Genomic DNA, 25,816 nt, shown 5'->3' with positions numbered 1-25,816 from the left:
GTGTGCAGATAACCCAGATGACGATGACGCTCTGTTGGATTTGCTTAAAGATGATTTAGATGAGCGTGAACTCACCGACGCTGAGGGAGAGCATGTGGAACAAATGATCAGTACCCTACGCTCCATTGAGGTTAAGGTACCTGAGCGTAAGCCTCTTCCCTCTCATCTAAAATATGTTTTCTTAGATGATACTGAGCAATATCCAGTCATTGTTAGTGCTAAGCTTGATAATGATTAGCTGGCTTCCTTGTTAGCTATGCTTAAGAAAAACAGGAAAGCTTTGGGTTATTCCTTGGACGACATCAAGGGGATTAGTCCCGATATTTGTATGCATAGGATAGAGCTGGAGGAAGATCACAAACCTTGCAGACAGGTCAGGTCGGCGAATCGAAGATGCAAGATGTTGTGATGGCTGAGGTAATGAAGCTTCTCGACGCATGTATTATCTATTCTGTTGGTCATTCTAAATGGGTGAGTCCAGTGCAGGTGGTCCCGAAGAAAGGAGGGACTACCGTGGTTAGGAATGACAAGAATGAGTTAATACCCACTCAAGTAGTGACTGGTTGGCGGATGTGTATAGATTACAGACAGCTGAATGCCGCCACCAAGAAAGATCACTTTCCCCTTCCCTTTATTGATCAGATGGTAGAAAGGTTAGCTTCTCATAAGTTCTTCTGCTATTTAGACGGGTATTCAGGGTTCTTTCAGATCCCTATTCACCCAGATGATCAAGCTAAGACTACATTTACTTGTCCTCAGGGCGTGTTTGCTTATCGCAGGATGCCTTTTGGTTTATGTAATGCCCCTGCCACCTTTCAAAGGTGCATGATGGGGATATTTTCAGAGTATATTGAGTCTATTATGGAAGTTTTCATGGACGATTTCAGTGTTTATGGAAGTGATTTTTCTAACTGTCTGTCTAACCTTGATAAAGTGTTGCAGCGCTGCATTGAGGTTAATCTCGTGCTTAACTGAGAGAAGTGCCATTTCATGGTCAACGAGGGAGTTGTCTTAGGGCACTTAGTCTCTGATAGGGGAATAGAAGTTGATAAAGCAAAAGTGAAAGTGATTCAGCAATTACCTCCTCCTGTTAATGTTAAAGGAGTGAGAAGTTTCCTTGGTCACGTCGGTTTTTATCGCCGGTTTATCAAGGATTTCTCAAAAATTGCTAAACCACTTACACAGCTGCTACTTAAGGATGCCCCTTTTGTATTTACTGATGAGTGTCTTTCTCGCTTTTAACAGGTTAAAGCGAGGCTTTGGTCTCTCGCCCGATCATACAAATCTCCCGACTGGGATTTGCCGTTTGAGATAATGTGTGATGCCAGTGACTATGCACTAGGAGCGGTGCTAGGCCAAGGGAAAGACAAAGCTTTAAATGCAATCTACTATGCGAGCCGAACTCTGTATGAGGCTCAAGTGAAGTACACCACCACTGAAAAAGAGCTGCTAGCTGTAGTTTATGCCTTAGAGAAATTTCGTTCTTATTTGATTGGGTCATAAGTTACTGTTTTTACTGACCATGCAGCTTTGAGGCATCTCCTTGCTAAGAAGGAGGCTAAACCACGGCTATTGAGATGGATACACCTTCTCCAGGAGTTTGATTTGCAGATTAAAGATAAGAAAGGAGCTGAGAACGTTGTAGCTGACCATCTGTCGCGACTGTCACGGCAAGAGGGGGAAGATTCTTTACCTATTGATGAGTCTTTTCCTGATGATTCTTTATTTACCGTATTGTCTTCTATTATTAACCAAGAACCTTGGTATGCAGATATAGCTAACTACGTATTCAGTGGCAAGCTGCCACCTGACCTTTCTCATCAGCAGAGGAAGCGTTTTACGTAGATAACGCTAAGCGATTTCGGATGATCCTTATTTGTTTAAGGAATGTGCAGACGGTCTCTACAGACGGTGTATTCCGCAGTGGGAGACCAAAGTAGTCCTGGAAGGCTGTCACTCCTCCTCCTATGGTGGTCACCACGGTCCATCGCGCACCGTGGCTAAGGTACTTCAGTCTGGTTTTTACTGGCCTTCTTTGTTTGCTGGTGCTAAGTCTTTTGTTTCAGCTTGTGATGCCTGCCAACGTGAAGCAAATGAAGATTCATATACATACTAACATACTCTTATATGTTAAAATTAATTTGTCATAAAATTAAATACGGATTTTATGCATGCAAACAAATAATATAATAGAGAAGAAATCATCCTTACAATGTGATTTCGGTTCTAATGGGCACAAAAGAAGTCTCCTTTTCTTTTGTTCTTGAGCTTTCCAAATGGAAGAACAAGGATTCAAGTGTAGAATCCCTCCCAAAAGCATATACCCAAGGAATACAACTTAAAGACTAAAATAATATGATCTAGTATTAAAATTAGTCTTACTTAAAAATATGACACAAAATGTTTTTGTTCTCTCATATATTTTGGTTGAGAGAAGAGGAATTTTGTGATTTTATTTCTCTAGAAATCTCATAAGATTGTAGAGAGCATCTTCATTTTCTTACACTAGAAAATTGTTGTATTGTATGAATGAATGAATAATTGAAAAAGAAAAACTCCTTTTCTTTCCTTAGGGTGGCCGAAATATTGGCTTGGGTAGGATGCCCAATACCTTTTAATTTTGCTCTTCTCAAAAGCTTAGGTTTGCATGCCTACTAGCTAGCTTTCATCATTGTGTTAATACTTAAACAATTAACACAATTTCCACTAACTCCCTCTTAATTTTTCGGCACTTATAAAATGGAAAGTCCATTTTATATTTTGTCATTTGTCAATTTTGTCACATGTTACATGTTACATGACATGTTACAATGCAATGTATTTTTATCATATTAAAAATCAACATACTCATAAAATATGTCATTTACAAAATTGACTAGTAATTCGTAATTACTCGTACCAAAAATGTTTCCACATTATAAACTACAACATTCTGTATTTATAATAAATTATTCATTCCGTTTCAATTGTTTCTGTAAACAATAATTTCATCCAAGTAATAAAATAATTCGATTACTTAGACCGTGTCTTATTTAATCATATTTACAATAAGATACGTAAATTATACTCACAAAATCATCCGTCAATTTTAAGCAATTTAATTAACTCGATCGATAGATACGATTAATTAAATAATCAATTAAGAGTATTTCCCTATAGGTATGACCTAAGGGGATCAACTGATCACCACCGTCGCACGACAGTAATGTCAAACTCTAGTCAGCCAATCATTACCGATATGTGTGGACCAGTTGACTGTAAAATATTACATCCCACATGTATTCTTAAAATGAGATTTAATAATGATATTTAAATCATGTGATCGCACTATTGTTGAGGACACATTTCCCAACAATCTCCCACTTGTCCTCGACAAGTGTGCACCACCAATTCTCTTGTCCTATTACTATCTCCCACTCAATGCAAGGTGTCTTTCGGGTCGTACTTGCAAGTGATCATATCGAGAGTGGTTTCCTCGATCTGGAGAATAACTGATTGACCGGATTTATCCACTCTGGATACCTTCCGAGCGTGGCCACGCATTTCCAGTTCATTACTCCTCGAGTGGCCTTGAGATATTGTTTTAACCCTGACAAGGGGATGGACAATTCCTATCGCACTCATTCCCTTCGACTAGCCACAGCCATCATAACCCAAAATATGCCCATTTGACCCCATTTACGAAGGTCGTAGTAACACAAATCAAAGTTAATCTGAAACTGAGCCATCTTAGGTGAATAGTCTTTAGTCAAAAGAATCGACTCATTTGAATACTATAGCAGCTCTCGCCATGACCAGGCTATATAAATTTGCCAGAACTCTATAAGCGGTCATAAGGCCCGACAAAAAGTTCCTAACAGTCTGCCTATGTGATCGACTAGTCATCTCACATGACTCTATGGCATTTGAACTTGCCATCAATCGCATCACACTCTAGTCACTTCGAGACGTCACCTCATACAAGTGACTATGGGCGAATACCATGCTAATCCGTGTTCACTTTAACAGGGTTCAATTGTCTCTACAACCCGTTTGGATGTAACAAGGTATAATAAAAGAGTTTTAAAGTAAAACTCGAACGACAAATGCGATTATCACATATGAATAGTCAATGCTTGATTACTATTTCATAATCTATAATCTAATTTGATCTTGTATGTAGTTGTTCATTTCAATTCAGTTGAAATGGCATGACTCATCATGTTTAGCCTTTGAGAAGGCTTTGGTTAGTAGGTTTTATCAATTTCTTGTACCTTACTCAACCTTACTACATACTCGTTTTCCTTTGTAATGTATACATTTGCATTACAAAACTTTCTGAGTACGTGTCGAAATCCAATCAAGACATAGGCCCTCTAGCCTAAGAATAGCTCCCACTGTTTTCACAGTGTGCGGGACTCATCCTTCTTGCACATCTCATGATTGCAAGTGTACTCAATTTCCGTTATAAATATCTCTCATTGTTCTTTATTGCCTAGAACGATTCTAGAAAATCTACTTCTTAATTAACATAGCCACAATGGTATCTTAACCATCTTGATGTGTTTTGATTATGGTTTTGTCGGAAACCATGCGCAATCTCAATTGTCAATTGTCACTTGTGTAAGACCCTTACACAAAATTGCATCATAAACACTTTGCTTTACTTCCTTAATGCTTCGCAGCGCTTAAGGGTAATCTTTATAGCTTACTTGGTAAAGATTACTTAAATTCGATTTTGAAAACAATTCATCATACTCAAAGCATATGAAGTGTTATACATCATTTCTTTTTAATTGATTCGGCAGCGGAAGCAAATGAAATCAATCAAATATGTTCAATTTAATTGAACTAGTCATGAATCTTATCAACATAAGACTTCTTACTGACGCTAATATCATTTGGATTTATCTTCATAAATCCGGATATTCAAGATGTATTATAATACTCCAAAAGTCTTAAATCATTCTCAATGATCAATATGTCATCCACATATCGGACTAATTAAAATTTTCCGTAACTCCCACTAAACTCCATGTATAAACAGAACTTCTCGACTTATCGAGAAAAGTTTTATCACATGATCAAAATGTTGACTCCAACTCATTGATGTCCTACTTAAGATTCTCTCTTAAGTTTCACATTATCTTAGGATTGCAAGAATCTATAAAACTCATGACATGTATTGAATACATTCCTTCTATTGAAGAAGTGGGTTTTAGATTCACTTGCCATGCATTTCATAATAATGAAACACAATCCCTAAGAAGATCCAAATAGACTTAATCATTTCAATTAGTGCAAAACCCTTTGCAACCAATCTTGTTTTGAAATATCTCTTTATTAGTGCAAAACCCTTTGTCACTAATCAAGCCCTTTCGTTTCGGATTTTCATGGCTCTAAGCCTTGTATTGAGTTGTGACTTAAACACTCTTATATAAGTTACATGTTCATTACTTTCTAGAAGTAATCAACTTGAATCAAACAATTTCTTTTGTAAGTTATAAGCTCTTTACTTTCTTAAAAGTAGCATGAATTCATCATTTTTAACAAGTGACGAATTTAACCTCATAGGTTTTGAAGAAACAATGTCTTACACAAAACGTCTCATGTAGCCAAGAAAGACCAGTTTCTTGCGACATAACATTCTTTGTGGCTCTTGAATAATTTCTCCCACTCTGTCTTCAAAAATAAACTTGTATTTTAGAAAGACAGCTTCACGAGCCACAAACCCGTCGTACTCGTGATAATTGAAGGGGAAAAATGAGTATTTGTTTCTTGTGAAAACTTACAAACATGGTACCCTTACCATTTCATATCTCATATGATTCGATTTAGTGGAAAAATAAATTAGACAAAAATGATAAAATCCCCAAAAGGATCAAGTAACTCAAAGTAACTTGATTGAAGTCCAAACCATATCGAATAGCGTTTGAATTCATATCCAACCACACATTATTCCATAATGCGTGTTTAAGAGAGATTAATTTGTGATACTATATCACATTTCCTTTAGCTTATATCAAAGTCTTCACTTTGATAATCCCATCACGACTAAATCGTGATTCCTTGAACTCTTTAAAATTCTTCAAAGATTTCTCTATTTACCTTATTAAGTGAACACATTAGCGTCAACTTAAATCTTTGGTAAAAGAAAATGATCAACCTATTTTGGATCAATGATTTACAACCTCGATCTCCTTTTCAACCAAAAGGCACGAGACATCTTGCTTTGAATACAAGATACGCATATACCATTAACAATCTAATGGTTTCAAGAGTAGTCGATAACTCTTTGCGTTCATCATTCCAAAATTTAAGGTTTAATCTTGGGTTACCAATTTGAGTCTTGCAACATCTTCATGATATATCGTTCTAGTTTGGTTTAGAATATTATCACCTTGATAATGGGCTAGCCATATATCAAATCGTGGTGTAAAGGGTCACAAAAGTGAAACCTCTTTTGTATCTTAACAAGTTTGTATTCTTATTTAGAGTTTATGTGCTTAATAGTCACAATTAAGTACAACTCCAAATCCAAAAACTAGATTTGAGTACACAATTACTCTATCTCTCGTCATTATTGATGCTAGTCGTCATATTCTAATCATTCTATGTATCAAGTACAACGATGTAAACCACCACCGGTTTCTAATATTGACGAAGTAGTACTAGCAAAATTTTATGTTTAATCAAATAAACATTTTAAAGAAGAAGGTCCTATTAGATGTCCCACAACTAACTTGTTGATTCTTCAATAATTTGGGGTAGTTTCCTTTCTCGTGTCCAACATTTAAGACAATGGAAACTATATCGGTCGGGATTGATATGTTTAGCATCGTCATTCTCAACAACTTTACCTTTAACATTACCTTGTATCAATTCCATTATAATCTTTACTTCTTGAACCTCGTCCTCATCTTAACGTTTTTAAGAGAATGCTCCCACTCATTTCAATGAGTCTTTGCTTTGAGAAGCAAAATTGAATTCATGAAGATTACTCTTCATTTGTTCGTTTTAGTCTTAAAACTTTCATTGAAGTGGTTGCGTTATTTTTTGGTCAATTACTTAATTACGACAAAACTAATTACCAAAATAATTTATCGCTTCAAGGTACTTAATTCACTTAAGTATATGAAAAACAATCCATTGTAAGTAGAAGTGTTAGTCAAGAATCAAAAACCTGTTTGATAATGAATAACTTTAATCTATACTCTTTACAAGAGATCCTTAGCAATGGTTCATTTGAGGTTTTTAGAAGCAAATTCATATTTGTCTCTAGTTACGATGTTTTAATGGAGATTTTGAAAAATCGAAATGATATCGGTATATGAATTGTGGTAAAGAAATAGAACAAAATGATAACGGAATAGTGGAAAACTTAACATTTATCGTTTTATAAATACTTGTAAATAACAAGTAAAGCATTTACATAGTGACCTCTACCCAACTATGATAAATGATTCCAAGACCCAAATTCATATTAACTTGGGCACGGTATGGCCGATGAAACCCTTATCAATATAACTCGGTGGATTAACGCTTTAATCGATTCTACTTTTAGAACTCTTGGTCGATAAAATTACTCTAATATTTATCTATAGCCCTAACACATGCAACTACGGTCGCGAATACTTCCGCACAGCTCAATCCAAATTTCGAATAAATGTGTCCATGATCCAAATCCACATCAACTTGGGCACGGTATGGCCGATGAAACCCTCATTAACATGAACTCGGTGGATTAACACTCATCACCCACTTCCCCTACGTAACAAGGTTTGTACCCCGGTAAGGCCGAGTGCACTCCCTCACGAAATAGGTTTTCATGGTTTCTACTATTTGGTAAGGCTATGTCTCAATTGTTTTGTTTTAGCGAGAGGTCATGTCAATTTATTATCTATCACGTTTTAAGTGAACTAAAGCGGTGAACTACGATAATTATAATTGACACGGTCGATAAACTCGATAAAAGAAAATGCATGTTTTAGTTATGGCGATTTAGCGATGCATGTGACATAAAATAAAATGCAAGCATAAAGATAAATAAATCCTAGTATGGCCTTCCTAAAATAGAAAAACTATTTAACTATTACATTTCGGAAACCAACTCCATTGGTCCCTTGAACTTCGGTTGTGACACGCATCTCGAGGTAACACCGTCTTTATGTATCAACATCTTGAAGAAATCCGTCTTTGGGAACTCTGAGAATAAATAAAATTACATAATAAATTACATAATTTCCTATTATACATTTGTAATTAAAATAAAATAAATCTATTAAATATTACAAAATGGTGATACGAGATCACAATAAAAATTACAACCGAATCGATATTCCCATACATTTCGGGAAATACCAATTAAAATCTAAGGCCATACTAAGTAAAATTACATAATTCAAAAATTACATAAATTAAAATTATGACAATCATAAAGAAAATGCAGCATTATAATATGTATGAACATGCCCAATTTTATGCTAAATCGCCTTTAATTAGCCAATATCGTATATTACTCGGTTTTTACGGATTTGCGTGATTTCAACATTTTACAATCACAAGAATACATAAACTCATATTTATGCATAAGTTAATTACCCTAACCCTCTTAGGACTCAAAATTTAGTCTTCACTAATAATTTGACCATAATTAACTCATATTTTTATAAAATTGTTCATAAATGGACCAAAAATTACAAAATAAGCTATTAAACTTCAAATAAATCACAAAATTTCAAATAAATTCAAAATTTGAAATTTAAACTCATGAACATTCTGGAAAAATTCCATGACACTCATAATGTTCAAAATCTTAGGTTAAAAATTTCGAAATTTTCCCGGAAAAACAATGTTGCGGTTTATCGATTTTTAATAAAATAATCATAAAAACATGGAAAAATTATTTTCACTAACTTTTCAATTTTAGATCTGAAAAAGATAATAAAATGCAACATTAGACGTTTTTCCTAAGTCATAGATTATGTTTTATTAATTTTTCACTAATAATGTCACTATTTATGCTATTTTTCTTCAAAAAATCATAAATCATGCATAAAGACTTCTTTATAGCCAATTATTTTACACACATCTTGTAAAATTGCATGTGACAACATATAAATTTTCTATGACCAGATTCGAAATTTAAGTCATATTAACCTATTTTTCACCTAAATCCGAATTTAATAATGAAAAATCCATTTTTCGAGCATAATAAGCCCAAAAATTATGAAAATTTACAGGTTATCTCAAAATAATATATGTGAAAACATATCAAAAAATCAATGAAAAATTCGAAGTATAGCTATTTTTAGACCGAAAATGACATTTTTACTCATAAAATCACATTTAAATGTCATTATAGTAAAATATGAACAATAAAAATCCGAAAAATAACCAAAATATCCCAAAACACTTTAGGACCAGAAATATTAACATGCATGTAATGATTTCGTGATATATCATAATAACACAAATTTTACAAGTTTTATTTGTTATTCTTATAACTCGGAAAAACTTTTAACCAATTTGCATGCAAACAACCGTGGCTCTTGATACCGATTGAAGCAAATGAAGATTCATATACATACTAACATACTCTTATATGTTAAAATTAATTTGTCATAAAATTAAATACGGATTTTATGCATGCAAACAAATAATATAATAGAGAAGAAATCATCCTTACAATGTGATTTCGGTTCTAATGGGCACAAAAGAAGTCTCCTTTTCTTTTGTTCTTGAGCTTTCCAAATGGAAGAACAAGGATTCAAGTGTAGAATCCCTCCCAAAAGCATATACCCAATGAATACAACTTAAAGACTAAAATAATATGATCTAGTATTAAAATTAGTCTTACTTAAAAATATGACACAAAATGTTTTTGTTCTCTCATATATTTTGGTTGAGAGAAGAGGAATTTTGTGATTTTATTTCTCTAGAAATCTCATAAGATTGTAGAGAGCATCTTCATTTTCTTACACTAGAAAATTGTTGTATTGTATGAATGAATGAATAATTGAAAAAGAAAAACTCCTTTTCTTTCCTTAGGGTGGCCGAAATATTGGCTTGGGTAGGATGCCCAATACCTTTTAATTTTGCTCTTCTCAAAAGCTTAGGTTTGCATGCCTACTAGCTAGCTTTCATCATTGTGTTAATACTTAAACAATTAACACAATTTCCACTAACTCCCTCTTAATTTTTTACTTATAAAATGGAAAGTCCATTTTATATTTTGTCATTTGTCAATTTTGTCACATGTTACATGTTACATGACATGTTACAATGCAATGTATTTTTATCATATTAAAAATCAACATACTCATAAAATATGTCATTTACAAAATTGACTAGTAATTCGTAATTACTCGTACCAAAAATGTTTCCACATTATAAACTACAACATTCTGTATTTATAATAAATTATTCATTCCGTTTCAATTGTTTCTGTAAACAATAATTTCATCCAAGTAATAAAATAATTCGATTACTTAGACCGTGTCTTATTTAATCATATTTACAATAAGATACGTAAATTATACTCACAAAATCATCCGTCAATTTTAAGCAATTTAATTAACTCAGATCGATATGATTAATTAAATAATCAATTAAGAGTATTTCCCTATAGGTATGACCTAAGGGGATCAACGATCACCACCGTCCGCACGACGCAGAATGTCAAACTCTAGTCGCCAATCATTACCGATATGTGTGGACCAGTTGACTGTAAAATATTACATCCCACATGTATTCTTAAAATGAGATTTAATAATGATATTTAAATCATGTGATCGCACTATTGTTGAGGACACATTTCCCAACACAACGATCAGGGAATATTTAAAATAGACATAAGATGCCACAAAATGGTATCTTAGAGGTTGAGGTTTTCGATGTCTGGGGCATTGATTTCCAAGGACCGTTCCCGTCTAGTAAAGGTAACAGGTATATTTTAGTAGGTGTCGATTATGTGTCTAAGTGGGTAGAGGCAATTGCCTCACCCCATTGTGATGTCAAGACCGTGATTAAAATGTTCAAAAAGGTCATATTTCCCCGATTTGGTGTCCCTAGGGTCGTCATTAGTGATGGGGGAATGCACTTTAAAGAAAAGAAACTAACTTCCATTCTGTCTAAGGTTGGTGTTCAACACCGGCGTGGTTTGGGGTATCATCCCCAAACTAGTGGTCAGGTTGAGGTCTCTAATCGCGAGCTGAAAGAGATCTTGTCTAAGGTAGTTTCTAAATCACGGAAGGACTGGAGTCTTAAATTAGAAGACACATTATGGGCCTACAGAACTGCCTATAAGACACCAATTGGTGCATCACCTTATAGGTTAGTTTATGGGAAATCATGTCATTTACCTGTTGAGTTAGAATGTAAGGCTTGGTGGGCAATTCGTGAGCTTAACTTTGATCCTAAGTTGTGTGGTCAGAATCGTCTTTTGCAGCTAGATGAATTGGAAGAATTTAGGCTTAATGCCTATGATAGCTCGCGCATTTACAAGGAAAAGACGAAGAGATGGCATGACAAAAGAATTCTACCTCGGAAATTTCATGTCGGGCAGAAAGTGTTGCTGTTTAATGCCCGACTGCGATTGTTTCCTGGCAAGCTGAAGTCCAGGTGGAGTGGTCCTTATACGGTGACAGCTGTCACTAAATTTGGATCCGTTGAGCTAGAAGGTCCCGAAGGAAATCAGTTCAAGGTGAATGGGCAATATGTGAAGCACTATCACGAAGCAACTGAAGGAGACAATCGTGTTGAAGTCTTGTACTTCGACGAGCTTGACGCGCCAGTGAATTGATGCCAGAAAAGGTCGTGTGGGACCTCTTAAACCTGCGCTCTCCGGGAGGCAACCCGGACTGTTTTGCTGTATTTTTGTTGAACTTTTTCCTTCACATTTAGCTTTTGTTGAACTTTAAACGCTGTTTTATGCACCCTTTGTATTTTCCTTGCTCTTTACTCGTGTTTTGCAGGTGTATTCACTCGATCGAGTAGTTTTTCTACTCGATCGAGCACTTTTGAGTTGAGAATCACTCGATCGAGTAACATATATACTCGATCGACAAACTGCAATTCCACGTTCATTCGATCGAGTAATAATATCACTCGATCGAGCATTCCTGACACCAATTCACTCGATCGAGCTATTCCAAGCCACTCGATCGAGCATTTTCGTCTTCCAGTTGTTCCTCTTCATCTATTGAGCTACTGCTTGACTTCCTTTGACCTCCCATGTTCATGGTCGGTTTGGGGAGGTCCCTCTTCACGACGTTTTGTAAGTATTCTGACTCCAGTTATCCTTTTCTCCTGAGTTTGCATTTCTTTCCCTATTTTTGGTACAATGAGGGCATTGTACGGTTTGGTTTGGGGAGGTATGCATCCATATCTGTGTTTGCATGTTTTCTTGCATTTTCGTTTGCACGTTTATTTATTTTCGCATGCATTGTCGTTTTTTAATTCAAAAATCACATAAATTTCAAAATTTCATTTCACGTTTAACTTGAGTCGGAACGTTTGAACTTTGACGCTACATTGCATCCCTACCTTAGCCCTGCATTTTCTTGACATTTAGTTGGCATGATAATGTACAGAATCTACGAGTTTTTGTTTCTCTCTTATCTGAACGAATAGACTTGACTCATATATTGGTAAGCTACACTACATTATGAGGTTAGAGCTTTATAAACTGGTGACATTCCTGACCGGTTTCATTTAGGATGTGAGTAGTACTCTCTGTAAGGCATGTAACATCAATTTGCATAAGCATGAGTCTAGTCTTCTTAATACCTGTATGCATTCGGTCTGTGGATGGTGACGCATGTCAGGAGAGGCAGTTCCCTTTTATTTCATTCTACCCATGAGCCCCACATAGCCAAATTGCCTTTTTTTGTCCTATTAGCTACATTCTATAATTTTTCCTACCCTAGCCGAGCTAGTGATGAGTAGCTGTTTGGAATGCTTTGCTGCAGTTTGGTTATATTTATCTGATTTCAGAAGTTGGTGGAAGAATTGAAGGGAATGAAAGAAAAAAAATGATGAATGAAAATGAAAAAAAAGGAAGAAAAGAATGAAAAGAAAATAATGGAAATACGAAAAAGAAAAAGAAAAAATCATGTGCGAAAAAACGAGAAATTGTATAATGATTTTCACTCCCATGTTTTATTTATATTTTATGGGGAGTTGACAAGTCTATGGTGTATTGTGAGTTGAGTGCATTGAATTTGCACCGTTTTGTTTTGTTATATTGAGTACGAAGTTGGGATGCAGTTCAATATTTGGATTCGTTGTTGCTAGCCTGGGTATTAACTCCCCATATCTAAATTCATCTTAGCCCCTTCTTACCCATTACCTCACTTACCCAAATGTAAGTCCTCGGCATGTATCCTGGTCATTAGTATGGTTGGAATGCGTATGTACGGTTGTAGAGACTTTATTCATGTTAACTGCATGCATGTTCTTATAGGTCGAGCTAGGTGAGTGTCTTTACTTCCTTCTATCTTTCACATATATACTCACCTCGTGCCTAAATTTGAGTGACGAGCGACCCGTGAGAGTCCAATACTTTTGAGTCTTGCAAGGTCGACGGTTCAGTAAGTTCGAAACATTGATTTAACTCGTTTGCATTTATCACTTGCCACTTTGTTAGTTGTTGCATTAAACTGGTTTTGGTGGATGATTTGTAGCTGATGCGTTGGTCCCGTTCCACTGTTTATTCTTAGTTGCATTCATAGTTTGCTTGGGGACAAGCAAAGGTTTGGTTTGGGGAGATTTGATGCGTGTATTTTATATAAGGTTTTTACCTCCTTTTTACACGCATTTCTATACTATTTTACGTGGCATCTAGCTACAAATACCCCCGAATAGTCTACTTTGGTTCGTTTTGTGTAAATTGCAGGTATAGACCGAAGAGAAGATAAATCAAGCCCAAACTCGTCCCATTTGCATACATTTATGGAGAACAAGGAATTGGAGCTTGGAATCTAGTACTTTGAAGACGTGTGAGCTGACTTCGGAAGGTGTCATAGTGTCTAACGTGCCAAAATAGCTCGATCGACTACTTTTCTAGTCGATCGAATGCTTTATATAATGAAGAGTACTCGATCGAGCAATTCTAGTATTCGATCGAGAAGGCATTACAAGGGGTTACTCGATCGAGTGGTTTATTTCCACTCGATCGAAATGTTTGTCGCCAAGTTACTCGATCGAGCGGTTTTATTCCATTCGATCGAGTGGTTTGCCCTGTAATTGAGTTTTTCTGCCTAATTTCGTATGGGATTTTGTAAATAGGCCTTTGGATTAGGTTTAGAAGAGGATTTTTCGTATGCTACTTAGGCAGTAGACTGCGTAATTCACTTCTAAATCATTTTTCACTGCTTCACTCTCTTTTACACTTTTCCACTCTAGAACTCGGATTCCCAATTTGTAATCGGTATTATTTTTCCCTTTTATTTCTTAATCATAATTATTGTTTTGTTTCTATCTTTTTCTCATTGCTTTCATTATTGTATTATTTGACCCTTCTGTTTTTATTATTATCATGTTTAATTCTCGTTATCTATATATTATTATTGTTGATTCGATTGTAATGTGTAGCTAATTCCCTTTTACTAAGACTAGGGAATCCATGATTATGAAGGGAGAGTGATTGAAATATTAGGTTAATGCTTGTGTAGTCCTTGTTGTTAATCGCTGCACTTATTTGTATCTGTCTAATTGAGTCGACGCAATTAGGCATTTAAATTATAGTAAACCTTGACCTGGACCGGAAGGTTGGAAAGGGTGAGACTCGTAGCGAACATTAGGGCACTGTAGTGAGGGCGGAAGCTAAGCTATTTGTGCTTTAGGGCGAATTGAGACCGGAAGGAGATATTCACTGCCCCTTTGACCATACTTGCATTAACCTGAGACCTAGATCGCTTGACTGAATGATCATGGTGAACCGACTGTCTTAGCTGCTTTTTCCTTGTCTGCTTAATCTTTATTCTTCTGCCTTTTTCTCTTTCTCATTCTCATTAGTTTAGAACAACCCAATTAAAACCCCCCAATTTGGTTACCGTGACGAACTTAGACAAAGTTGACATTTTCCCATCTCCCTGTGGAGATCGACCCGACTTCCCTAGCTATATTAGTTAGAGCCAGTTGGTTATTTTTGATAGGTATACGACTGCCCTGTCAAACTTTCCAGCGCACAATTCCTGCTTCGCGCACTGAACTTCAAACGGCTGCCATTTCTTCGTTACTAGGGCAAACAGGACGATTCTAGTGGCGTTGGAAAGCTAAGAGAACAAGATTTCATCTACAATTGGAATAACCTGAAAATAAGTTGTAGAACTCGAGATATGGCTCTTCAAAGTAGGCACTAGCAATTTGAAGTTCTTCCTTTGCTCGCCTAGCTATCTTACTTCTTTGCGCATCTCAAGACAGCTACATTCCCGCTCCAAATTCACTCTTCCTCCAAATGCATGCTAAACGGACGGTAAAAGGCTCGATTTCACTATTTTCTGGTCCATTCCTACAAATAGAACAAAACAAACCAAAGTAGCATATTCGGGGCATTTCGTAGCATAAAACTACGATAATAGCATAGAAATACGTGCATAAAAAGGCCAAAAAGGACTATATAAAATGCACGTATCAAATCTCCCCAAACCAAACCTTTAGTCGTCCTCGAGTAAACTAAATGCAAACTAATGGAACGGAAAAGATAACTCAGAGCTAGCTACAAATGCCCACTTAAACCAATTTAATGCAAGCAAACTAACACTTATAGCAAACAGTACGTCAAATGCAAACGAGTTATAGGATGTTTATAAAATAGCTGAACTGTCGACCTTGCAAGACCTTTAATATTGGACTCTCACGGGTCACTCTTCTCTCATGAAGCAAAGGGTAAGCATATAAGCATAAGAGAGAAAGAAATATAGTCGCTCACCTAAACTACGACCCACATAAACATGCATGCAACTGATATGATAAACAATTCTAGCTACCGTACATACATTCCAACCGAACAAGGTCCTGTCACAGCCGAGGGCTTACAAAAATATGGTAAAGTGAGGCAATGGGCAAGAAAAGGCAAAACATTTATGGGAATGTGGAGGTATAGGAGGCCAAGCTAGTACCTAAACAGAACCATGTAACAACATCCGATTCTCACTCAATTATAGAATTAAGCACGAGTGCCCTTCAATTGGCACAAAACTCACCTAACCGAACTGAAAATACTCCTCAATAGATATAAATAAAGCATAGGAGCGAAACCGTCAACAATCAAACATCTTTTTTTTTTTTTTTCGGTTTCCTTTTCTTTTTCGAATTTTTTTCTCTTTTTTTCTCTTTTTTTTCACGTTTTTTTTCGTTCTTTTTCCCTTTTTTTTCACGTCTTTTTTCATCATCCTCCTTTTATTTTCTTCATAAATTACCAACTCCAAATCAATGGATACAAGCCAAACTCGGCACAATAAAATATATACCGCAAAAATATACACTAAACTAGCTTGACAAGGCAGGCTAAATTTGGAATGTAGCTAAGGGTCAACAGGCAAATTCGGCTAATGTGGAGTTAAATGGGTAAAAATGAAAGAAAGGGAAATGTAAGCACCTCCCTGCATGTGACACCAACCACTAACCCGAATGTATATAGGCAAAAAGCAATTGAATTTCATATACGTGCAAATTAATGAACATGTTATTTCATTAAAATTCAAAAAAACCAAAAAAATCAAAACAAAAAATTTCAAAAATTCAAAAATATTCACGTTTATTTTGCATATAGGTTGAGTCGGAACGGTTGATTTCCGTGATGATATTGCACTATAACTTGTCATTTTACTTGAGCCTTGCATTTTTATTGATAGTTATTAGCTTTGTCATACGCATAGTCTACGAGTTTTTGTTCAAATATAGCTGACTGTTTAGACTTGACCTGATAAATTGGCAACCTACTTTACAATTTCTGAGATTTAGAGCCCATAACTGGTGACATTCATGACCAGTTCATTAGGAATTGAGAGTAGTACTCCTTGCATAACATGTTCATCATTTTTGCACTTTTATGACATTCAATTTCTTGTCAAATGCACACATTCGGGTTTGTGGTCGGTGTCACATGCAGGGAGGTGCTTACAAATTTTCCCCTTTTCTTATATTTTTCACCCATTTAGCTCCACTTAAGCCAAAACTTGCCTTTTTGACCCATTAGCTACATCCCAAACTGAGCCTGCCTAGTCAAGCTAGTTTAGTATGTCTTTTTGTGGTATGATTTTCCGTCTGCAGTCCGGCCCGTATCTTTTTGTATGGAGTTGGTGGTGTAAATAAAGGAAGGAGAAAATGAAAAAAAAGAGAATTGAAAAAAAAAGAAAGGAAAAACGTGAATAGAGAAAAGAAAGAAAAAAAAGGAAAAAGAAGAAAAAGTGTGTGATTCACGTGGAAAAAAAAAGAAGAAAAGAAAAGAGTTGAAAAAATATTTGATTTGTATCAGTTGATTCATTTAGACGGTATTAAAAAAGGTAGGTTTGTGACCGTCTAGCTCCTCCATTCTTATTCCATATTTTTGAGGAGATTGTGTATGAGATTAGTGAGCTGGGTGCCAAATGAAGGGCACTTGTACTTTATTTTTCAGTTAGTTGAGATTCAGACGGTCTTATATGGTCCTGTTTAGGAACTAGCTTGACGCTTTTACCTCCACATTACCATAACTTGTTTTGCCTTTTCGCACCTGAACCTCACTATTCCCATATTATTTGTAAGCCCTCGGTTGTGACGGACATTATTGGTTGGAGTGTGTGCATTAGTACTTGAATTGCCTTTCATTTTTGTTGCATGCATGCTATGTAGGTCGCAGTTAGGTGAGTGACTGTTTTTCTCTCTCTCTTTTACATATATTATTCACCCTTTGCTTCACGAGAGAAGAGTGACCACGTGAGAGTCCGATTTTGTTGGTCTTGCAAGGTCGATAGGTCGGCTATATTTCTGAACAGCTTATAACTCGTTTGCGTATTGACTGCTTAGCTATGACTGTTAGTTTTTGTTGTATTAAACTGGTTCAAGTAGACAAGTTAAGCTAGCTCTGAGTTTTCATTTCCGTTCCATTAGTTGCATTTTAGTTTACTCGAGGACGAGTAAAGGTTCGGTTTGGGGAGATTTGATACGTGCATATTGTATAGTCTTTTTAGCCTATTTTAGCACGTATTTCCATGTACTTTTGTACTATTTATATCGCATTATGCCCCGAATTGGCTACTTTGGTTCGTTTTGTCCATTTTGTAGAAATGAACGCGGAAGTAGTGGAATCGGACCATTTTCGTCCTACTTTGTATGCATTTTGAGGAGACGGGATTTTTCTGAGCGAGATATTGCATTGGGATGCGTGAAGGCACGGTTTATGGAGCAGTCGGTCACGAGTTTGAGCTGTTTTGGAGGAAGAATACTCGATCGAGCTGTTTTATCACTCGATCGAGTGGTTTCTATGGCATTGGTTGGTCGATCGAGTAGTTTTATACTCGATCAAGAAGAGCTGGAATTAGGAGTTACTCGATCGAGTAGATTTCTTGGAGTTTTACTCGATCGAGTTGTTTCAAACTACTCGATCAAGTGATTTTGGCTGTCGTGGGCTTTAATTAGCCCGTGAACTTGTTTTAGTTATTGGACTTAGTAGTTTTTCTATTTAAACGCACGTTAACTAGGTTATTAGGGAGCTATTCTATCATTATCTAAGTTTTATCTGATCATTCACCTTTCACTCTGAAGACTGCGTTACTTTTTCTTCTCTACTGTAACTTTTGCTTTCGGATTTTCTCGCTCGGATTTGTTTGTTCTTTACGCCGGATTCTTGCGATTGTAATCTCTTTATCCTCTTTAATATTAATCTCTCTTTTATTCATCTTAATTACTAGTTTTGCTTCCTTTTAATTTCTGCCCTAATTACTTTTTATGCAATTTAATTATTGTTTTATCATGTTGAATATTAATTTGTTCATCGTTATCAGTTCTGATAATATTAATAGCATGAGTAGCTAATCTGTTTCATGTTAGGATTAGGGAATCTATGGTAGAAATGTGACGATGTAGTAAATAGGTTGGATGAATTATTTGTGAGATTCTGTCCCCATAGCAATATAACTGTATTTACCGACTTAGTTGAATGCACGCTTCTGAGTCACCCTTTTAATCTGGTTAAATTTAATCCTGGATCGGAAGATTGGACTAAATAGGCCTGCTATGAACAGTAGACTACCCTGACGAGGACGGAAGTTAAGTTAGTGGTAATTTAGGATAGAAAGTGGACCGGAAGGACCTTTCCATATCCGTCTCGCAGTAATTTATCTAAGTTGTTTACAGTTGAGTCACTGGACTACCGTAGTGAACCGAAATCCTGACATGTCCCTTCTCTATTGATAGTTTATTCTCATTTTCTGCCTTTACTGCTCTTTCTCTGCTTCTCTTCCTTTAAATCTTTTAGTTTAGAATACCAATTATAAACACCCCCCATTTCTGACCAAATAGACGGACTTTTACAGATATCTTGCCTCCCTGAGGAGATCGACCTGACTTCCCTAGCAATATAGTTAGTTTAGTTAGTTATTTTTGATAGGCATACGACAACCCTGTCAATAGGTACTTACTTCTTATTGCTCCCACTGACTTCAAGAATTTCTACTTGATTAAGACTTATCTTCATATAAATTCCTAGTTAATCCTTCACAAGGATGAACTCTATTATGGTTGTGACACCCCCATACTCCAAGTGCCTTACCAGGACCACTCAGGTGTAGGAACATCACCATCTCGGTTATCCGAGGCAATGATAATCATAAGACAATAAAGAAACGTACTTTAAAAGTAAATATAATTTAAGTGATTACATGTCTCAAACCAAAACAAACAAATGAAATACAACCAATCCGAAACTGAATAACTAAAGGACATCGTCTGACACAGCGTAAGACTCTTCTAACTGCAAGTGATGACTCATCCCTGCTATCCCATACGCATCGTCCCATACCTGTTCAATAACTGCTCACCACCCCCGAATGGATCACCACAGTTTTTAAAACATTTAAATGGGATCAGTACTAATCACACAATACAATCACAATAAGACAAGTATCAAAACAGCTCAATCGTCACATCAACCCGAACTCCATCACCAACTCCTCAATACTACCTACGCACTAAAGTGTGTAGCCCTGCCAGAGTACCCATTGCAACAGGTTACTCCTCGCCGCCAGTGGGGGACCGCAGCCGTTCCCACCTAAGCCCCGCTCATCTCCGTCGAGCGATAAACCCAAATCCATTAATGTGCACATCCCTTCTGTGGCGGGTTCCACAGAAGTCGAATCATGGGCATGAAGCCACTCCCGCAAGTGACTCCACTCAGCCAGGGACGCACCCCGAAGAACACAAACAGATACAATCAATCACAACTACTAACCAGCAATCAAACCCAACAACTGTCACAATACTCGTACGATAAAACTCAACAATCACAAAGCACAAACAACACATCATGCGACTAACACTACTACAAAACTCGTTATGGACATCAGTCGATGGACATCGGATTATCTGGAAAACAGATGTACATAACATGCACATCGGTTGTTTGCAAAAAACTGATGTGCATATAATTATATATACATCGGTTGCGTTAAAAAACACATGTCCATTATTTCTGATTTTAAAGGACATGTGATATTTAATAAAACCCATGTCTATATAAAAGTCATGGACATGGGACATTGCATTTAACCGATGTGCATCAAAAGTGAAAATTATAGGCGGCAAAAATATTTGCCACACCGCCATAACTTATAATTTCGACTACATACATTCTTCCCCAAACACTAAAAGAAATACGCGTTTTTGAGTCCGCGTTTTTGAGACCGACAGAAAAAACGGTCTCAAAATATAATTTGGGACTGAACCCAGTCTCAAAACTTTAAAATCGGTCTCAAATTTGTGACCGCCCCTAAAACAATAAAACGGACTCAAAAATGTAAAAGTAGTCTCAAAGTTGAGACCAATTATAATTTTTAGGACTATAATCGGTCTCAAACTAACCCGCTAGCGATATATGTTATGAGACCAACAACTTTGTTTCATTTATTTCATTATCCCTCACCTTCTCTCTTCGTTTCCCAAACCGTGCAATTACCACCCCCACCCACGCAACCATCGCACCCAACGCGCACGAGCACCGACGACTACTACCCATGCGACCACCGGCGCCGATGACGGCGACTGCTATCCTACGCGAACAACCGATGTGAATCGAATTTGGTAAGAACCCTAATTTTCAACTTCAAATCGTTTATTTAATCATTTTACTAGCTGGACTTTCATTCATAGTTAGGGTTTATGAAATGTTTATATTCAGTGATTTGTTTAATTATCTTAATTTAGTTTCTGTTATTGAGTTGGCTTTGCAATTATGGTGGATTGAAAATGAATTATTTGTTGATAAGGTAATTTGGCTTTGCAATTATAGTCTAGCAGCCGAGTTACATCGTTAATTTGGGGTTTGTTGATGAACATGAATTATTTTTTGATAGGGTAATTGCTACACTAAAATGATGCACACCGAAATGAGACTAAGTGATGGGCAATGCAGAGTTGCAGACCATTGGGGGTGTTTGGTTCACGCGTGGGTATGGGTTTGGAATCGGGAATCATACCTGGGTGGTATCGGGTTGGAACTCGATACCTCATACCTTCTGTTTGGTTCAATTTTGGGGTATAGGGTTAGAAATCAATCAAAGCTAAAAAATCTTCAAAATACAATATTTTTAATAATAATTTTTATACTATTAAATCATGTAGAGAAAATTTAATCAAATAAATATATAAAAAGATTTGTTTACAATTGTTTTTATCACTTTTTAATATGTCTAATTTGATACCATGGGTATCAATCTCATACCCACCCCCCTCCTTGGGTATGAGAAACCCATACCTCATGGGTTTGAGGTATGGGTATGAAACCTTCATTTTTGTCAAACAAACACATGGTATGGGTTTGGTTCATTCCAAACCCTTACCTCATACCTATATTGGGTGAACCAAACACCCCCTAAAGGATCTGGTTAGAAATGGGAATGGCCTGAGAACAATGTCAAGGATCTGGTTAGATGTGAACCCCAAAAATTTAAGACCACAAACCAGATCTTTATGTATTCTATACATTAAAAATGACGGGTGGTCCAAGTCACAAATTGGCACAGTAGTTGTCAGGTTTACAGACAAGTATGGGGCAGAAAGAGTCTTTTGCAACCCTGAATTATATCTTTCACCTTGGAAACAAGAATCCTGATCAAACTGTAGGAACTCAGGTAAAGGTAGTAATTTCATTACATACTTCCCACCATCACAACATGGAAGCATCATGCTCTTTAATAATAGCAACACTTGACTTGAGAATAGAGATGGAACCCAAATCTTGTCAGAAACCTGCCTCAAAAGAAGAGATAAGGTCTTCACTTATTTAATCGAGGAGATACTTTTCTATATAAGTGTAATTGTCAAGCTTCCTAGTTCCTACCTCCAGTAAACCTATATCAAACCAAGCATTTCTCAGTTTCTCTCATTCATATCTACAAAATTCCCTTAATATTGAAAAAGGTGGTTATGTTTGAGAAGGGAAGTGACCGAGACCAGAGCGTTGAGGTCCATGAGATAAACCGTGAGGGTGAGATGAAAGACAAGTCAGGGAATTGGTTAAGTTTAAGTCTCAATGACACTATCTTTGTCTTTTATACTAGTGGGTTGCACATAGCTACTTGCTCTAATGCTTGTCTAGATCAACCTGTTGAATTACGGATATACAAGCTAAGGGATAATGTCTTGTTGAGGCAAACCGGGTCCTTGAGGACAAGGATCGTTTCAAGGGGACGGTATTGATACACACCGAAATGAGACTAAGGGTAGCTTAGTCATTTATCTCTTGTGTCTTATTCCCCAAGTCATTAGTAGTCTATATAAGGGCATTAGTTAGTTTCTAATAACCAATGAATAAAAATTATGAATGTACTTATGAGATTTATCTCATTTGTCTTATGGAATCTAGGTGATTTATTTACTAAAATTTTATTATTGGGGTAGCCTATCGATCTTTAGGATCGAACAGCTGCATTTCTATCCTTCACATTTTCCGTCTTAATCTAGATCGTATCAACTGGTTATAAACAGATCTGAACTAGAGTTCATTTCTATCTATTCCTATGCCTCGTGTGAATATTCTTACTCGAATTGAATGAAATCCCTCCATTATGCTGTTTGCAATATTTAGAACTTACAAATTCTTCAGGGAGCAATCATTTTAATCTGTTATTTATACAACAGTTCAGGTTTGTGATGACTTTTAGTTCCCAATTCCAATTTATTTGTACTATTGTAATCGACTTGAAGCATCTATCCTTTTACATGAGTGAATTTTAATGTGCTTATTGGTTTATATTATCGGACTATTTAGCTGGCTTTCTGGTTGAATTGGTTTTGTTTTGATGACAGGTGATGAGATTTGTGCACTATGCTTGTAGATTGGGGATCCAAGGTCCTTTTAGTTGGATTTTTCCTTCTCGACCTTGCATCAGACTATGAACTTCCTTAAAAGCTTGTTGAATAGTTTAATGCTGGTCCAAAACTCGTTTATGTTGGTTTCGGTAGCCTGGTAAGCCTATCTCACTAACTGCAAATGTTATGCATGTTGTCAAGTACCAGACACCATCGTTGGAGTGTGGTAATGTGCAAGAATTTAGTATGTGTTTATTGACAATCAGACATACGAACCATTTAGCATCAACCCTTCCTAAGGTTCTTTGGCTGTTTTATTTATCTTACAAAGACTTGACATTTAATTACGGTTGTTTTGATAATGTTCAGTATAATCAAGAGCCTTAGAAAATGACTCGGATAGTTATGACTCGGATAGTTGTTGACGCACTGGAAAGAACTGCACTAAGGGGCATCATTAACAAGGGCTAGGATGGCTTGGGTTAAATTGTAAGGTTTTTCCCTTCTCTTTTCTCATTTGGCGGATCAGTAAACCTATCACTAATGTTGTTTGTGAGGGCGAGAAGAGCTTTATCTATTTTCTTTATGTCACAGGTGGCTGAACCAAAGGAATCTATATACATATTGAAAAAATGTGCCCCGACCTTGTTGAGGATCCGCACATTCAGGTGAGTGTATTGCTAGTAGTTGTGATACTTAAAATACAGTAATGTATGTGTCTCGTTAGTTATATAGGATCTTCTATGTTGATATTTTGTTTTCTCGTTAACTTTGTTGTGTTGAGTTGTGATACTTAAAATACAGTAATGTATGTGTCTCGTTAGTTATATAGGATCTTCTATCTTGATATTTTGTTTTCTCGTTAACTTTGTTGTGTTGAACCAGATTCTCTTGGTAATATGCCCAATGGGAGATGAGCAAATCTGAGGCTGCCAAAGTAGTCTTGTCTCTTCGGCTTTTATTTAAACAATTAGTCAGTTTACATATCGGTTTATATTTTTGTATAGGTTAGTCGTTTACGTAAATTTGACACGTTATGTAGATGAAATTTTTTTGTAATTGGCTTTGGATAACCGATTGATTATATACAGATATTTTTTGTTGATTATGGAATCATTTTGCATTGTCATCATGTGTACGACTAATATGGGCAACAGCGTAATATTTTTTTTTTATATAAAAAATAATATTTATAGACATCGGATTTTTGCAAAAAACTGATGTCCATTGATCAAATAGACATCGGTTTTCCTAAAAATCCGATGTCCATTAATCAAATAGACATCGGTTTTCCTAAAAATCCGATGTGCAAATTTTAATGGACATCGGTGTAAAACCCGATGTCCATTAATCCACAATGGACATGACCAAACTCTACATCGGTTGTGTATCCGATGTCCATATAGCGAAAAGTCCGATGTCCATCACAAGTTTTGTAGTAGTGTAATACTGAGTAGGGAAACCCTACCTGGAATGCAAACACAAGCAGACGATCTCAACAGCTGTCTCAAAACCTCTCCTCTACGAATCCTCCTCCTATCACATAATCACATAATCACAATCTAACATTAAGAAATCATAAAAACCCCAAATTCCCAAAATTAGGGTTTAAACAAAGTCAACTAAATACTATAAAATTGGTATGTAGATCTTACCCTTGACGCAAGGAACACTATGATGCAAAGAACAAGATGATCCGACACTCCTAGCCTTGGGGATTTGCCAACAACGCGACGAGAGAGAACTACGTAACTCCTTTTTCTTTTGAAAGGTTTAGAAAGGTTAAAAAGTGATGAAATAAACTGACAGAAACCTTTTATATTAAACTCGCGTTATTAGCAAAACCCGTCAAAATAACCCCGTAAAACACACTTACTCGATCGAGTAACTAACGTACTCGATCGAGTGCCCCTTACTCGATCGAGTACCCAACTTACTCGATCGAGTACCCTACAGGCAGACTACTGTTTTGTGTCAAAAACTACTTACTCGACAGAGTAAGCCCCACTCGATAGAGTACCCATAGACATAGAAAACCGTAGTATTACAGTCTTCCCTCCTTAAAAAGAACTTCGTCCCCGAAGTTCAACCCATACCCAAAAACAAACATACTAACTCGATCAAGACACAACAACCAACTAAGAACTCAAAATAAAATCCCAACCGACCAAACATGAACTCGTAACACCAACTCCACCAACTATTCCTACCTCCACAACATGGCTCACGATATCGTACCAACTCCATTATATCTCTCTTGAGACTAACCCTATACACTACCAACTACCGTCCACAAACGCTGTTAGCTCCGTAATATATCATCCAC

At 36.4% G+C, this 25,816-nt stretch overlaps 1 long non-coding RNA gene across 4 annotated transcripts; it reads left to right on the top strand.

The window, feature by feature from the left end:
* Window positions 1–21,052: 21,052 nt before the first annotated feature.
* LOC141652195 (uncharacterized) lies at window positions 21,053–24,446 on the top strand. 4 transcript variants are annotated; one of them, XR_012547025.1, is made up of 5 exons: window positions 21,053–21,261; window positions 23,488–23,647; window positions 23,860–23,979; window positions 24,085–24,158; window positions 24,376–24,446. It is a non-coding gene; the product is annotated as an uncharacterized LOC141652195 (long non-coding RNA). The 4 variants fall into 4 exon arrangements; XR_012547024.1 differs by lacking the exon at window positions 21,053–21,261 and adding an exon at window positions 22,634–22,871; XR_012547022.1 differs by lacking the exon at window positions 21,053–21,261 and adding an exon at window positions 22,634–22,901.
* Window positions 24,447–25,816: the final 1,370 nt, after the last annotated feature.

The sequence above is a fragment of the Silene latifolia genome, chromosome 4 (assembly GCF_048544455.1).
Source record: "Silene latifolia isolate original U9 population chromosome 4, ASM4854445v1, whole genome shotgun sequence".
Classification (NCBI taxonomy): Eukaryota; Viridiplantae; Streptophyta; class Magnoliopsida; order Caryophyllales; family Caryophyllaceae; genus Silene; species Silene latifolia.
The sequence above is the reverse complement of the archived record's forward strand: the minus strand, read 5'-3'. Positions and strand labels throughout refer to the sequence as shown.